At 36.2% G+C, this 14,789-nt stretch overlaps 1 long non-coding RNA gene and 1 other non-coding gene across 10 annotated transcripts; both read right to left on the bottom strand.

Annotated features, from left to right (window-relative positions):
• Positions 1 to 5,640: 5,640 nt before the first annotated feature.
• LOC113289638 lies at positions 5,641 to 12,742 on the bottom strand. 9 transcript variants are annotated; one of them, XR_003331075.1, is made up of 9 exons: positions 12,626 to 12,742; positions 12,481 to 12,539; positions 10,585 to 12,222; positions 9,720 to 10,074; positions 9,119 to 9,167; positions 8,713 to 8,818; positions 7,081 to 8,374; positions 6,642 to 6,716; positions 5,641 to 6,139 (listed from the first exon to the last, which is right to left on the bottom strand). It is a non-coding gene; the product is annotated as an uncharacterized LOC113289638 (long non-coding RNA). The 9 variants fall into 9 exon arrangements; XR_003331077.1 differs by lacking the exon at positions 5,641 to 6,139 and having other exon boundaries at positions 6,195 to 6,716; positions 7,081 to 7,153; positions 7,226 to 8,374; XR_003331076.1 differs by lacking the exon at positions 5,641 to 6,139 and having other exon boundaries at positions 6,196 to 6,716; positions 10,585 to 12,094; positions 12,181 to 12,222.
• On the bottom strand, positions 8,148 to 8,219 carry TRNAW-CCA. Its single transcript has one exon. It is a non-coding gene; the product is annotated as a tRNA-Trp (tRNA).
• Positions 12,743 to 14,789: the final 2,047 nt, after the last annotated feature.

The raw sequence follows: 14,789 nt of genomic DNA, 5'->3' as shown, positions 1-14,789 counted from the left end.
TGAAGTTTCTAGTTCACCATTGTTGGTTCCTTCTCCTACAGAACAATCTATGTCTACAGTACCATCTACTTCTGGTGTTCATACAAGGTCAAAATCAGGTATTCATGTTCCTAAGCCTCTATCTAAAGATTTTGTAGCCAATAGTGCATTGAAACATCATGTTCCTGTTACTCTTGCTACTCTACTTAAACCACCTACTGAACCCAAAACCTTTAAGGAAGCTAGTAAGTTACTAGTTTGGGTTAATGCTATGCAGAATGAATATAGTGCTCTTCATGAAAATGATTCTTTAATTCATGTTCCATATCATCCTTCTATGAATGTACTTGGATGTAAATGGGTATATAAAACTAAGATGGGTATATAAAACTAAGTTACATGCTGATGGCACAATAAATATACATAAATCTAGATTGATTTCCAAGGGGTATCACCAAGTGGATGGAATTGATTTTGAGGAGACTTTTAGTCCTGTTGTTAAAGCCACTACAGTTAGATGTGTATTGAGTTTAGCTATCTCAAACAAGTGGAGCATGAGACAATTAGATGTGAGTAATGCGTTCTTGCATGGAAATTTGAAAGAAAAAGTTTATATGGAACAACCGTCTGGTTTTGTGGATCCAGATCATCCTACTCATGTGCGTGAACTTAAAAAAATCCTTGTATGGGCTCAAACAGGATCCTAGAGCCTGGTATGAGAGATTTAGTGGATATCATGTTAAGAGTGGCTTCAAAAATTCCAGCTGTGATAGTTCCAAGTTCATTTATCACAAGAATTCTGAGAGGATAATTCTTATAGTCTATGTAGATGATATTATTCTTGTTGGGACTTCAGATTCTCTACTTACTTCTTTTATTACATCTTTGAAGTCAGAATTTGCAATGAAGGATCTTGGTTCTCTACATTATTTTCTGGGTATTGAAGCTGCTTTTAATTCTTCAGCTAACAAAATGCTTCTCACTTAAAATAAGTATTCCCTGGATTTACTTAGGAAGCATGATATGCTTGGTTGTAAACCATGCAGAACTCCAGTTGGCTCAGGTCCAAGAGTTTTTGCTTATGATGGTACTCTTCTGTCAGATGCTGCTTCTTACAGAAGCTTAGTATGTGGTTTTCAGTATTTAACCCTCACCAGGCCTGATATTAGTTTTGCAGTTAACTATGTGAGCCAATTCATGCAAGGCCTACTGATATTCATCTGCAGCTTGCTAAAAGGATTCTCAGATATATTAAGGGTTCTTTGGGTCAGGGTATTACTTTACAAGAGGGTGATTGTTCAATCTTAACTGCTTACTGTCATAGTGACTGGCTGGGTGCCCTGATACATGCAAATATACATCAGGATATTGTGTGTTTGTGAGTGGCAACTTAGTATCCTGTTCCTCAAAGAAAAAACACACAATCTCTCGTTCTTCCACATAAGCTGTATACAGAGGTCTTGCAAATGCAGCTGCTGAAATTTTGTGGTTTTCCTACTTATTTGAAGATCTATCTGTCTACCTATCTCTTCCTTGTCGTTTATATTGTGATAATCTTGGTGCAGGCAATCTCACTGCAAATCCAATCTTTCATGCCCGCACAAAGCATATTGAAGTAGACTATCATATGATTTGTGATATGGTTAGTTCCGTCTTTATGAAGGTTTCTTATATTCATACTCTAAGTCAGATTGTCGACTTGTTTACCAAAGTATTGTCTAAATCACAGTTTAGCCTATTGAAGGACAAACTGATGCCTGATGTACGCGCATCTGTTTGAGAGGGGGTGTTAGACTTAGTCACGCATCCGTACGCTGTACGGACTGCTTTCTTACTGTTAATCATAGCCACAGGATCTAGGTTTATTACAGCTGTTATTGTAACTGTATTAATTATAGTTTTTCGGTCACCTCCTGTAATATGAGAGTCACCTCATGTAATATTTCTTCTCTGTTGAGTCCGCGAGTCTATATAAGACTCAGTCCTGTACTCTTGTCAAATAACATTATTGAATACATTAGTTCACATTTCTTACAGATACACTGAAAATGGGAGGAGTTGTGATCGACGCTGCTGCCAATAACTAATGGCATAGATATGAGCTTTGCTGATGGGACTGTTGGCGATCGATGGAGGATACAGTGAAGATCATGATGGGTTCTGTTGCTATTGGCAGTTATGGAATTGAGTCGAGTCCGCTGTGTTGATTGAGATGATGAAAACGTCTTGGTGATGATGGATAACTCGAGGTACTGAAGATGCAGTTCAGTTATGGCAGCGAGAGTTTGAAGACAAAACAAGGATGGAAGAGAGGAAGTAATGTTGCTGCTTCCATTGCAGCGTATGATGGATGAGGATCACTCGAGTATTGAAGTTGGTTGTGGTAGAATGATCGATGTGGGTTCATGGCAGTTGATGAAGAAAGAAAGAAATAATGAGTTGTTATACGAACTGAAGACAGATCTTGACAGAGATTGAGTTTGTTGTGGCTATCGAGAAGGGAAATGAGGAGTTGCTGGAAAGAAAAGCTACAGGAAAGTTTTCGGCTGGAAAGTTTCAGCCGTAAAACTGTTTAGAAAAGTAGAGAAACATCCAGGGGGAGTTACGTATGGGAAATCTAGCCGTGAGTGAAAAGAAGAAATCTGAGAAAAAGATCCAGGAGAACAAACGGACGGAAAGTCCTGGCCGTAATGAGAGAAAGAAAATAAAAGCTGTCAGTTTCACAGAACTGACAGGCCATGAAGCAGCTGAAATTTACGTGGGCTGGACTTTTCTAGCTTTGGACGCAGGCCCATAGGACTGTTTATAGAATTCTTTGCACGGCCAGACTTTGGCAATAACCAATTTTGGAATTTGGTGAGCTTTTGGCAACCGATTTCGAACGGGATTCGAGCATGGGACGACTACAATTGGGACACCTATAAAAGAGATGTTTCTACAACTTTTAAAGATATTTTTTAATCTTTAATCAAGCCATTGGAGAGGAGAACTCAAGAGAAGAAAAGTAGGGTTTTGAAGCGATTCATCACCGTAACTATTTCTTTTCTATTTTATCATATGAAACTCATGGGTTTTGTTAATCACATGAGTAGCTAAACTTCTTAGTGAATGGGGATGAATTCTAAGTTCTAGACATAATTTGAGTTATTATATAAATCTATTTTGAAGTTCTTCACATGATTATTGATTGTTTATACTAATTAGAATATTATGATTGATTGATAGATTATTTAGGTGGTCAACTGAATTAATTTGTTGAATATATCAAATGCTAGTATTGAGTTAGGAGATAAGTAAAAGTCGAATAATTCATAAGAAAGTATAGAACACAAGACCTTGCAGAAGGATTCTATGTAGCAATTGTGTGTATAAACAACACTAGAAAGTGGACCTTGAGCTAAGAGTCTAACTACTAGGGTCAATCTATAATTCACAAAGATAAAGCATTCGAAAAAATTACACCTTGAGTGAGCTACTACTAGTTGGTTTCGACGAATAAAATCTGGTATTGGAGAGCTTCCTTACCCAGTGATATAAGGAATTTAGGGGATAGCACTGAGCTAGTTGTTATTCCATGGTTGGTAATAATTTGTGATTAATTGTATTAATGGATGAATATAATAACTTGATGACGGTTTAGTAACGAAGAAGGATTCCTTGATCATATTTCTCTCTATCGCTTGAAACTTAATTATTTTTAATTGCTTTGATTTTACTTTGAATCTAAAACAAAATCCCCCCATTATGGCATTTTTGACAACTAAAACTCCCTGCTCTTCGTAGGAACGAATCTTATTTGCTACTATATTAATCATTAGTAAAGTAGAAGATAAGTGAATTAATTTGAGCACCTACGACACGGATCAGCTGCTAGGGTTTGTTGCACAAAGGTAATAAATCAAATTACATATATGTTATTTTCATTTTATTATGGATTATTAACTAGGTATCATCGGGGTCTCAACCTCCCATGTTAACGTCAGTTTACATAATTTATTTCTTTGTCATTCCATAATACTTATAATTTTATAACATTAGTAAACACCTAGAAAAATTATATGAGTTGGTACATGCCTCTTTAATAGAAAGTCGATACTAAAAAGCCAAGTCAATGACAGGACATTTCCCTAATGTTTCAGAGTAAGTGAATCTCAAGGTCTCCGATCTAGTTCCTAACCAAATTGTTGGTGCTTGGATAGGTCTCTATAAAACTCGATCATTAAGAACTGTAACAGACTTAGTAACCTCAGTACCACCACCATTATCTCCCTCGCCGTTATCTTCTCTAGATGGATCGCTTTGTAGTTTATGATTTAATGTGTATTACAATAACGCATTAAGTTGTTTAGTGTACAGTATCCGGCTATCAGCTTGCAGAATAAGATAATATCAATAGAAAAACAATGGTCTCAAGGACAATGCAGGTTTATTTTCAGTACTTTCTAATAACGAAATGTTTGTGCACTCCGTTAATCAGAATATGGATTATAATTTCTAGAGTCGAATATAGCTCCCACTTTAAAATTAGTCGTGATTAGGTTGAAAGTTAGAGGGTCGTCGAACCTATAAGGAAGATCCCGATGTTTTGCTGGCATGATCAAATTTGGTCACCCAACCGCTCAGTATCCTCATACAAGTCGTCCGGTAATGATTGGGATGGTATTTAAGAAATTTAATTACGACAAATTTAAGATTAACCGTGTTTAGAATTAATAGCCAGGTCATCTTTATTCCAGGGCGTGACAATAATCCCAGTCTTCCTAAATAATAAAATCTTGACCGTTGTAATACAGATGAGAAGTATTGCAAATGTATTGATTCGATTTCTCATATTCCCTTGTTTATTTTTCACCCGTTAATGAAGTGGCTGCCTCAAACCAACAACGTCTAGCTAATCCGGGTGGCATGTCCAAGAAAAAGAGAAATCACTCTCTCGAGTAGCACACGTTAAGGCTTACATGAACAAATAATAAACTTGACCATAATATATCTATTTTTTTCTTTATTATTATTATTATTTATTTATTTTTCTTTTTTGCTATGATTCTTGGAAGATATGCCCGATTACAGGGGTTGAGCATATAGGTTAGGTAGGATGCTGTTTATTAAATAATTCTCTGATATTCTTTTTGTATAAATTAAAATTTTGCATTGTAACAAACTAATGTTGTGCGTAATTTTTTTTTTTCATTGGTAGTGTGCGTAAGTTTAACCCCATAACATTCCCCCTTTCCATGAGGCATTAACGGTAACATTCCTTTTTCCATTCCTCCCTTTTCATTTCATTTGTTGGAAATCCAGCGATGCGTTTTTAATTTTGTTAGTCTTTGGAGTTGCGGAGAAGTGGAAAGACAAATGTTCCACTTGAGTTTGCCATGAGACTTGGATTTGCATATACTTTTAGCAACATATCTAAACAAAGCTTACGGTTATATATATAATTTCTAAGAAAATCTGGGAGACGCGGTTTTAAAATAATTCATCACTACATGGTATTTAAGCAAGTTGTTTCCCCACTTGCACGAAATAAAGATGCGTCACTTTCTGAATTGTATCCCAGTTCTGGACGGAATTACAGGCGGTTATAAATCACATTTCGAACCATGTGGGTTTTCGCACCAAGTACGTCAAGATTGGCAAGAAGAAAAAGATTACGGGAAATGTCAAAATTTTAGTATCATGTGAGTTTTGCAAGCGAACGTGGTAACCTCAAAACTACAAATATGTAATTATAAGCTTTCTTCATGATGGCTGAAATGCATTTATTTCATTTGGATTTGGATAGTGAAGCAATTGCAATCTCTTAAGTTCTATATAGCACAAGGAAGTGGTGAAGCGTCCTGAACCATTTCTAAAACGATGCATCTCCGGGTTCATCTGTACAAATTCTAAAACTTCCCATGTCACCTTTATGATAGTAAATTGGCAAGCGGGATACGATGAGGCGCCTTATTATGGAGACTCCACTTATGGGATCAAAAGCCGGGAATCAGTTGTAAATCCACAATACAATGGAGACACCATTTATTGGATCAAAAGCTGGGAATTAGTTGTAACTCCGCAATACAATACATTATGCTACTACCACCGGAAAGTATACCTGAACGCGTATTTCCAAAAAAAAGTGATTTTTCACTGAAACTCTACAGCGTACCTGGACCTGGGTGTTAAAAACATGCCTAAATAAGTGGAAAAGAAACCGCTAAAAAGATGCCTCCAATTGAAGAACAAATCACCAAACCAATATAGAGTTTCTTCTGCAATCAAAGTTTGAGATTTTCTAATAAACTTGGCTTGCAGTTTTTTTTTTTTTTGGCTTGGTTACTTACAGTTTCTCACCACGAATTACATCACTCAATGTTGAGAAAAAATAAAATTGTTGGAGAGCATAGGTTATATGAACCCGACACCAAAATCCAAGTTTAAATCTGCATGCCGCTACTTAACTGTGTTCAATCGTATCTCGGCATCTCTCCTAGTTATCTCAACTAACTACATGGATTTAAGATTGTAACCAAAATCCTGCTAAATTTTAACTGGTCTAGTGTTTAATGTTTTGGCAGAAGGTGTAACCTTGATCTATTAAAATGACTCAAAAATTATTCAAAAACCACTTGATATACTTTACATAATTATGGATGGATCTTTATTGAAACAGTCACCTCTGTTATGTCTTGTTTGTCTTGTTTCTTTGTCGCCGTAGATGCTTTTGTCCCCTTTAAAGAACCTACGCAATCCTGAAATGGAGCAATATAATTATTGAGATTACTGATACCCAAAGTTAGGTGATAAACTCAAACCAGAATGGGATGTCACCCCCAACTTCAGGAATAGGTTTATACACGACACATCTACGACAACTTATGAAGTAATGTTACGAAAAAAAAAAAACACGTTGTTGCAAAACTTAGGCATGGTGCTGCAAGCCCTCGCAGCAATTACAAAAGCGGTTCTTGATTGGGGGGAGTAGCTTATGAGTATATCTGAGCATATCTGAGATATACTATGATATCGAAGTTGTTTTATGAGTATATCTGAGCGCTCATTTCAACCAATATTATGATCTAGAAGGGAAAAAAGTGTGTGGGCACGAAATTATACCTCCAGTTAGTGGTGCTATGCTTATATCCGAGTCTGCCTGAATCTGGTTTGCACCACAGATGACGACGTACACCTATATTCAAGAAAATGATACCGATAAAAAGACGCAAATGAAGTCCTACAAATTTGTCAAAGCATATCTCACCTGGGACTACCACCTCGAACTTCACCTTGGGTTGCTCGGCACTATTTGTGTCTGTCCATGAACCCTCCAATAAGGTAGAAAATATGTAGAATAATTAGCCAACAAAGACCATCTACAAACTTCACTGGGATAATCCACAGGAGGAGAACTCAATAGTTTTACATGGCTCTATTCTCAGATCTTAACCCGCAAAATCCCCTCAATATTGATAACACACTCTTCAAGAAGTGTAAATGATACATTGTTCGTATAGGGTTATCGAATCAGAATCTTGATTTCAGTCAATTCAAAAGTGAAACATCAATGTAAATAGTCTGAAAAGGCATGTAGAAAATTTCAGTTTATTGAGAATGTTTTTAACAAATATGGGGTTTTCCAATATGAATCTAGCCAAATCAATGATCATGTATATTATTGGAAATATCATTAGATTTAGTGGTATTGATTGCAGGTAACAATTTTTTGAATAGAACTACAACATATACATAAACTTAAATTTAGAATTATGAACCTAATGAGTAGAGATTTTCAAACTGTATCAAGACTTCATCAGAAGTTTAACAAATACCACTGATGCATCTCAAACTTAATATAAGGATGCCTCGACTCTGGAATTGGGCAATATGGTTATGACCTCTACAGTAACCTCCACAATTTAGTTTATGTAGTAAGAACATATTCGAAGAGTCTGTAACAAAGTGTTCAGCGACATTACGACCAACAAAAATAATGAATTCACGGCATACCAAACTGACTTACCTCACACGTGTAAAATATGCATTGCATACAGAGCATAAGTTTCCTGCCTGCTCAGTACAACTTATATACAAAAACCAAGATAACAGTCTAAACTGTAAGAATCTCAACTAGAGTAGAAAACAACACTCGAATTATTTGAAGAACACTGTTAAATATCGACAGTTAGACCTAACGTGAATCGAACACATAACCTTCTGACCTGGAGTCAGATGCGCTACCATTGCGCCACAGGTCCGTGATTAAAAAGACTTGTCTTAGTATGTGACAGAAGCAAGATTTACCTCCCCATATGATCAGATTCGTAATGCAATCCCCATCATAACCATCCACTGTTAGCCATGATATTAACTGGGGGTAACCTTGTCCATACCTTTGCTAATTTCCCGCAACCTGAATTGCAATTAACCCACAATATATCAGCTCCTGTATCAATCTGTACATCGAATGCCTAATTCAGTCTCATGAATTATATATATCCTGAAAATCAAACCTACAAAAACCAAAATTTAAAAATCACAGGTACCAGACCAAATATCACATTCAACTAATAATAGAACCCTAGTTCACCAAGGATAACTCCAATACTTAATTAACACCATCAATTTAGTAATCCACAATCCAAATTGACCCAAGAAAACAACTCCCAATGCTAATAACAATGACAAATACGATGGACAATCCTCCATGAAAACTACACCAGGTAACGAATCTGCAAAAGCCCTACGCACCTGAATGGAGGCATCATGAAGAGCGAGAGAGACTGAGATACCGCCAAAACCACCACCTATGATACTGACTGAATCCGTACGCTGCTCTCCACTAAACAGCTAGCACCTACAAAAATATATGATTCAAGGCATATTAATTAGGTTGGATTTCACTGCATTGGTCATCCCTAACAACTCATTAGTTTCCAGTTTATCATCTTAAATATGATTTAAACCTTCTTCCAAACATATTGAGAGCATCCTTAATTCATATTTCAAATATCTAACCAATAAACAATGTGATACCCAAAACAACGCTATCCATCCAAATCCTTCTTCAAGTAGGGCATACAAAAGTCAGGCAAATCCACTACAGAAACAACAACAACAACAAATAGAACCATTGACCATTAAAACAGATAGATACCTTTCTCAAGAGCAGGAATGATATCGTCCTCTACATCGAACCATTTACCCTGCCAATAACATTTAAAATACATTATTTAAACAGTTGCAAACACGAAACTCAAAGAATTCAGAAACAACAAATACTTGTTTCTGCCGGTGTTATGTTGATATATTATATAACATAGATGATCCTATTCATCTAAACTAAGCTACTCATACTATAAAAGTTGAAAATCAAAATTAAGGGATTAAAGAAAACACATAAAGATGGTGTAGGAATTTTAATTACGAACGGATGCAGTAATTGCTGATGGAGTTCTCTTACATGGAAGAAAGAGAGCCTCAGGGAATGAATAATCAAATAACATCAGAGGATACTAATGTATTCCCCTGAGTAGAACATGTCAAAAAAGAAAACATCAGAGGATACTAATGTCGTCCTCCAGAATAAGACAAATACTGGCATCTCTCATAGTCTACTGGGACCAATTGAAACTTAATATTTCGGTTCAAAGAAAAAGATTCTAAAGTTGAGTAGGAAACGCGTACATCACAATGCAGCAACATTCAAATATTCAAGCAAATTAAAGTTGTTAGAATACCAAAATAAAAGTGAATACCTAACCAACCTTCAGTTCCACATCCACTTCAAATTCTACCTCGTACCCATGACAATGACGTAATGGAACTAAGCTGGTAATGGTTCAGGCTTTCTTTCAAATACTTTGTGTCTTTCAACTGGTGGTATTGTTTTTATCTTCATGTCTCAATTAGTTACTTCAAATTGATTTCCCTGCAGAGAATTCGCATCCAAAGCAAACCCCATATCTCTTGATCGTATATATGAATACTCGATATTTTATCCATTAAAATCACTTGAAAAGATGGCAGCAAGATCATATTTCTTCCCTATTCTCTGCGCCAAACAATAACCAGGATTCTTATAACTCGATTTCTTGCTTCGAATTGATTTCCCTACAAAAAATTCGATCCCAAAACAAACCCATAATGGCTTTACAGGCAATCGATAATTTAGGATACACACTTCTTCCTTATCTAGTGTCATTATTGCAGAGAAAGATACAAAAACAAAATCAAAACGGAAGGGACCTGAATATGATTGGGGAAATATGCACATTTCGTCACAATATGGATACAGAACAGAAACGATTTCACTGGATATTGCGCGTCACTTAACGTTAAATATAAAGACACTTGTCACGATGTTATAGTCTTTTTAAGTAATTAGTGATTCCGCAACAGAATCGCAATGTTAAAAGCTTCCGCAACACATTCAAAACTACAGGTGTGGTTTGATGATCATTTGTCTTATACCATATGACCTTAACATGCAAAATGGGAAGTAGGTGAATCAACGAATATATTCTAAGTCGAACGGAATAACATGCAAAATGGGAAGTGGGTGAATTAACGAATCTGTGCTAAGTCGGACCGAACATAACAAAAAATAATTTAAATTCTTACCCTTGCAGCCATCCAATGTTATGTTCCAGTTGAACTTGCACTCTGCCAACACCAAAATCAGCAGCCTCAATAGCTTGATACACAAAAACGGAATAAATATTGTCATTTAGGTCTCCTTCACCTCCTTCTCATCCATTAGAAGATTAACAGCCTTCAATCACACTGGATTACATTGTTTTGATACAAATAATTCATTCCCTTGGAAACATCCATCGAGACTTTGAGCAAAGATGGAAGTTTAAAGACACCTTTATGATGCAGGAAACCACACACACTTTTAGCAAACATAAACTCTGACAAAAATGAAACAGTAAAAATTAATTAACTGAAAGAAGAAAATAACGCTCAATTTCTCATGTCAGCACATAATTATGCTATAGATTCCAGGGAGTTTCATGCTTGTCAGGATGCATGTTTTTGAGTATTTTCCTGCACCCATTAAATGGATAGTAGACTGCCGTAATGAACATTTTTTTCTCTTATTTCTTAATAAGCAAAACAGTGCTGATTCGCTAATAAAATTCAAACTTAATATTGTCTGCTGGTTACATGTAATTTCAGGATTTGAAGGATCTTTTAGGCCAGTAAACACCCCTTTAACCTTCAAGAGTGCACAGATCATCAAGGATACCATGCCGTTTTTGTTTTTTTTTGTTCTTTGTTTCCTGTTCGGTTGTTCCATCCATGAATTATTACCTGACATGTATGCTACAATCTGATCAAACATGTTTGTGTTTAGTTCATCTAAAAACTCCCACAACCTCTAAATTTTTCATTTAAAATGCTTAGCCAAACTAAACTAGTGAAATTAAGTTCTGCACATTTTGACATATCCAGCATTATCCCTTGAAAAAGTACATTAAGAACACCACCTAAAGCACACGGGATTGCAAACGTCCCAACCATAAATAAGAAACTCATTAAGATCCATCGCATATCAACCTTGGAAATGCTATATAAGGCTGTTCCTATCTTTGTGCTTTACCAATGTTAGAATATGTCTACAGTCTACACCATTTGGGATCATAACTGCATCACTATGTCATTCACGATATATAACAACCTTACCACCTACTTCATGGCTTAGATTGGCCATCTTATAACTGCAATCAAGGGAGAGTCACTATCTTGTGATTACACATTCTCATGGATTCTCTGAATTATATACTTAGGCGGGCAAGCATGTGCATAGTGTGCCATTATAGACCACAGACAGCAAGTAAAATGTACACAAACCAACAACCAAAGAAAGATTTGATTTTAAATTAGCAAATCTTATCAGCAAAATATTAATAGCTGACTCTTGTATTCACCTGAAATCAATGAGGAATGAGTGTGCAATAAATTATTGTACAAAACGCTTACCTGCACTTGTCCAATCTGTACCAGCTGCAATGGCTTAAACAGCAATAGACCATTGAGAATTGCTACCCCTTTGATTATTCAATACCATAATAGCACCACTATATGTCTATATGGCCAAGCAGAACAAACAATGATGTCCAGGGTTCTTGAAGGCAACAGTAAAAACCATTAGTAGTCTTCCTAGTAAACAGCTTCTCCCATGTTTTCCCAAGGTTGTTATCAAAATAATACCTTAAGTTGCACAATGACACCAGTCTTGCTTTCCTATTCAATCTGATACAAAAATCAAGAAGTACAGATTTAAAAATTCTAGGGTTTCAATAATTTACCTCCTAAATTTCCTGGAAATATCGACCACCATTGAATCATTCAACATCATTTGGAAATCAATACGAAAAGCATGAAGATACAAAATTAAATATGGGGCATCAGTAACTCAGAATTGCAAATAAAAAATCACCCAAATATCCAATTTTCATCAGATTCAAAATCAAGTAAAATAACGAATCGTCGATAAAGATAAACAATTACCTGAGTCAATCATTAATCTGAAAAGAATTAAACCCAAAATTAGGGTTCGGAAAGGAAATCTGCGATCAACGACCAAAATCAAAATTTAGAATACATCCACAATTCATGATGCTAAATCTAATAAAAGAAATTGATTTTTATTTACACTGAAAACTAATCATCCACAATTCATGTACTGAATAGAACAACCCCCATATACGAAGTAATGAAGAACGAAATGGGAAAAGAAAAAGACGCCTTTCTCGCCACTATTACGATTTCTGTTATTATGGTAAACTCTTGCGGGAGATGATATGTTTATGCTAAACGGTCCGCGAGTTATAACCCGAAGTGTCATCATCCTTCCACAAAAAACCCATCAAAACAAAAGTAACACAAAAACCCCATCAAAACAAAATTAACACAAAAACCCAAAATTTTAAATGTTGGTTTCATCAAGTTTTATTTTGATTTCATCAAATTTTATGATGAAACCAACATTTAAATTTGGAGTTTTTGTATCAATTTTTAAAAATTTGGGGTTTTTTTATCAATTTTGTTTACGATGGAATTTTAATGGATCCCAACATTTGAGTTGGGTTTTTGTACCACAAGTTTGGTCACCTTGGGTTTTTATGACTAGTTTTGTATGCTAAAAATGTGAGGTGATATAAATGGTAAAATTCGAGTTCAATAAGCGTGGCCCCCTATCATTCCCAGCGGTCCAAGTCAAACGAAATTCAGACGATAATGACCGTGAGATGACCTTTCCGGCCAATTTTGTCCACTCTTTGACTCTTTAATCAAGGAGTCAATTACCACGTCTTTTTGTAACTATATGATTATAACAACCAATATTTATTTTTTAGTTCCCAAATAAAGCGGTCCCTAAAATAAAACACCAACAAGGAAAGTTTTGACCGTTGGACAATGAGCATCCAGATGTGGTAGCTTTGGTAAAAGCTTCGTGGTTATGGTCTGGAATCGAGGCTTTGCAGAAGACATATGATGCTGTGACAGTTTGTGGTTTTCGAGAAAGATTCTGGCCCGAAACTACGACTTTTCATCTCCCGTTCGGCGAGATGACTATCACTCCGGATGATGCAAAGCAAATCACTGGTCTTGCTTTGGAAGGAAAGGCTGTGTTTGAGGGTTTCAACAATTCTATGCATATTGATCAGCTTTATGTCTTGGCGAAGGACTGTCTTGGGTGGGGCAAAGATGAAGCGGAAGAAGAGTTTGAGATATGGTATGAAGCCTAACCTAGAGCTAAAAGGGAATTTAGTCAACCGGGTGAACTGGATTAAACAGTTAATATGGCAAGGAAGATTAATTTGGTTCGTATGAAGGATAAGTTTGGGGATTCTAACCGCAAGACTGCTAGTGGAGAGTTGGTGATGGACGCATAAAGAGCTAGACATACGGTTATAGCTTACTTGTTGCACGCTCTTGGGACCGTATTTTTCCCTGATTTCTCAGGAAATAAGGTAAATGCTTGTTATTTGCAGTGGTTGACTCTCGATCTCGATCCCGAAACAAACGAGGTACCTAGATACTCGTGGGGCACCACCCTCCTTGCTAGTGTGATGGACAGTCTTTGCAAAGCTTCTAGGTGGAACGAAACACAAATTACGGGATGTGTTGCTCTTATCCAGGTATCTTTTTGTTTTAATATAACAAATATTTATTTATTTTACTTTTATATATTGGTTTGTGGGTAATATCTCATTTATAATTCTTCTTCTTTTTTTCCCGTAGTCATGGGCTTACGACCATTTTAAATGCTTGAGGCCTTCTCGGGATACAACATGGCCTCTGAAGAAACCTACAGGAGGAAGATACTCCTCTGGAGGGACCCAACACAAGGCTAAAGAGACGGAAATGGTAGAAATGAGGAAAAAGTTGGATGCTTTGACAATCGATTATGTGGTTTTTGATCCATATATGAAACTTGATGAGGATAGAGATGATGAAGTTGGTGATAAAGTATTTTCTAATGTGGCGACCTATGCGGGACCTTTGTTTCATGCAACTGGTTTCGTCATTTTAGATCGTCGTAGAACGCTCCGTCAAATTGGTATTGTCCAGAAAATTCTACCTGAAGATTTGATAGGCACATTTTTATGTCTTATATAATCTCAATTGTATATATTATTAGTGCTCGATTTTATATTTATTATGGATTTTTATGTCCATGTAGGTATTTTTGGAGAAATAAGCTTTTGCGGCGAAATTGGCTAAAAAAGTGGTTTTTGCGCTCATGGGAGAAAATTACTATACGGACTATCATTTTGGATAAGGGGTAACCTAATTACTAAGGGGTAACCTAT

Source organism: Papaver somniferum, chromosome 6 (assembly GCF_003573695.1).
Source record: "Papaver somniferum cultivar HN1 chromosome 6, ASM357369v1, whole genome shotgun sequence".
NCBI lineage: Eukaryota > Viridiplantae > Streptophyta > Magnoliopsida > Ranunculales > Papaveraceae > Papaver > Papaver somniferum.
Note: the sequence above shows the minus strand (reverse complement) of the source record. Positions and strands in the feature narration are given on the sequence as shown.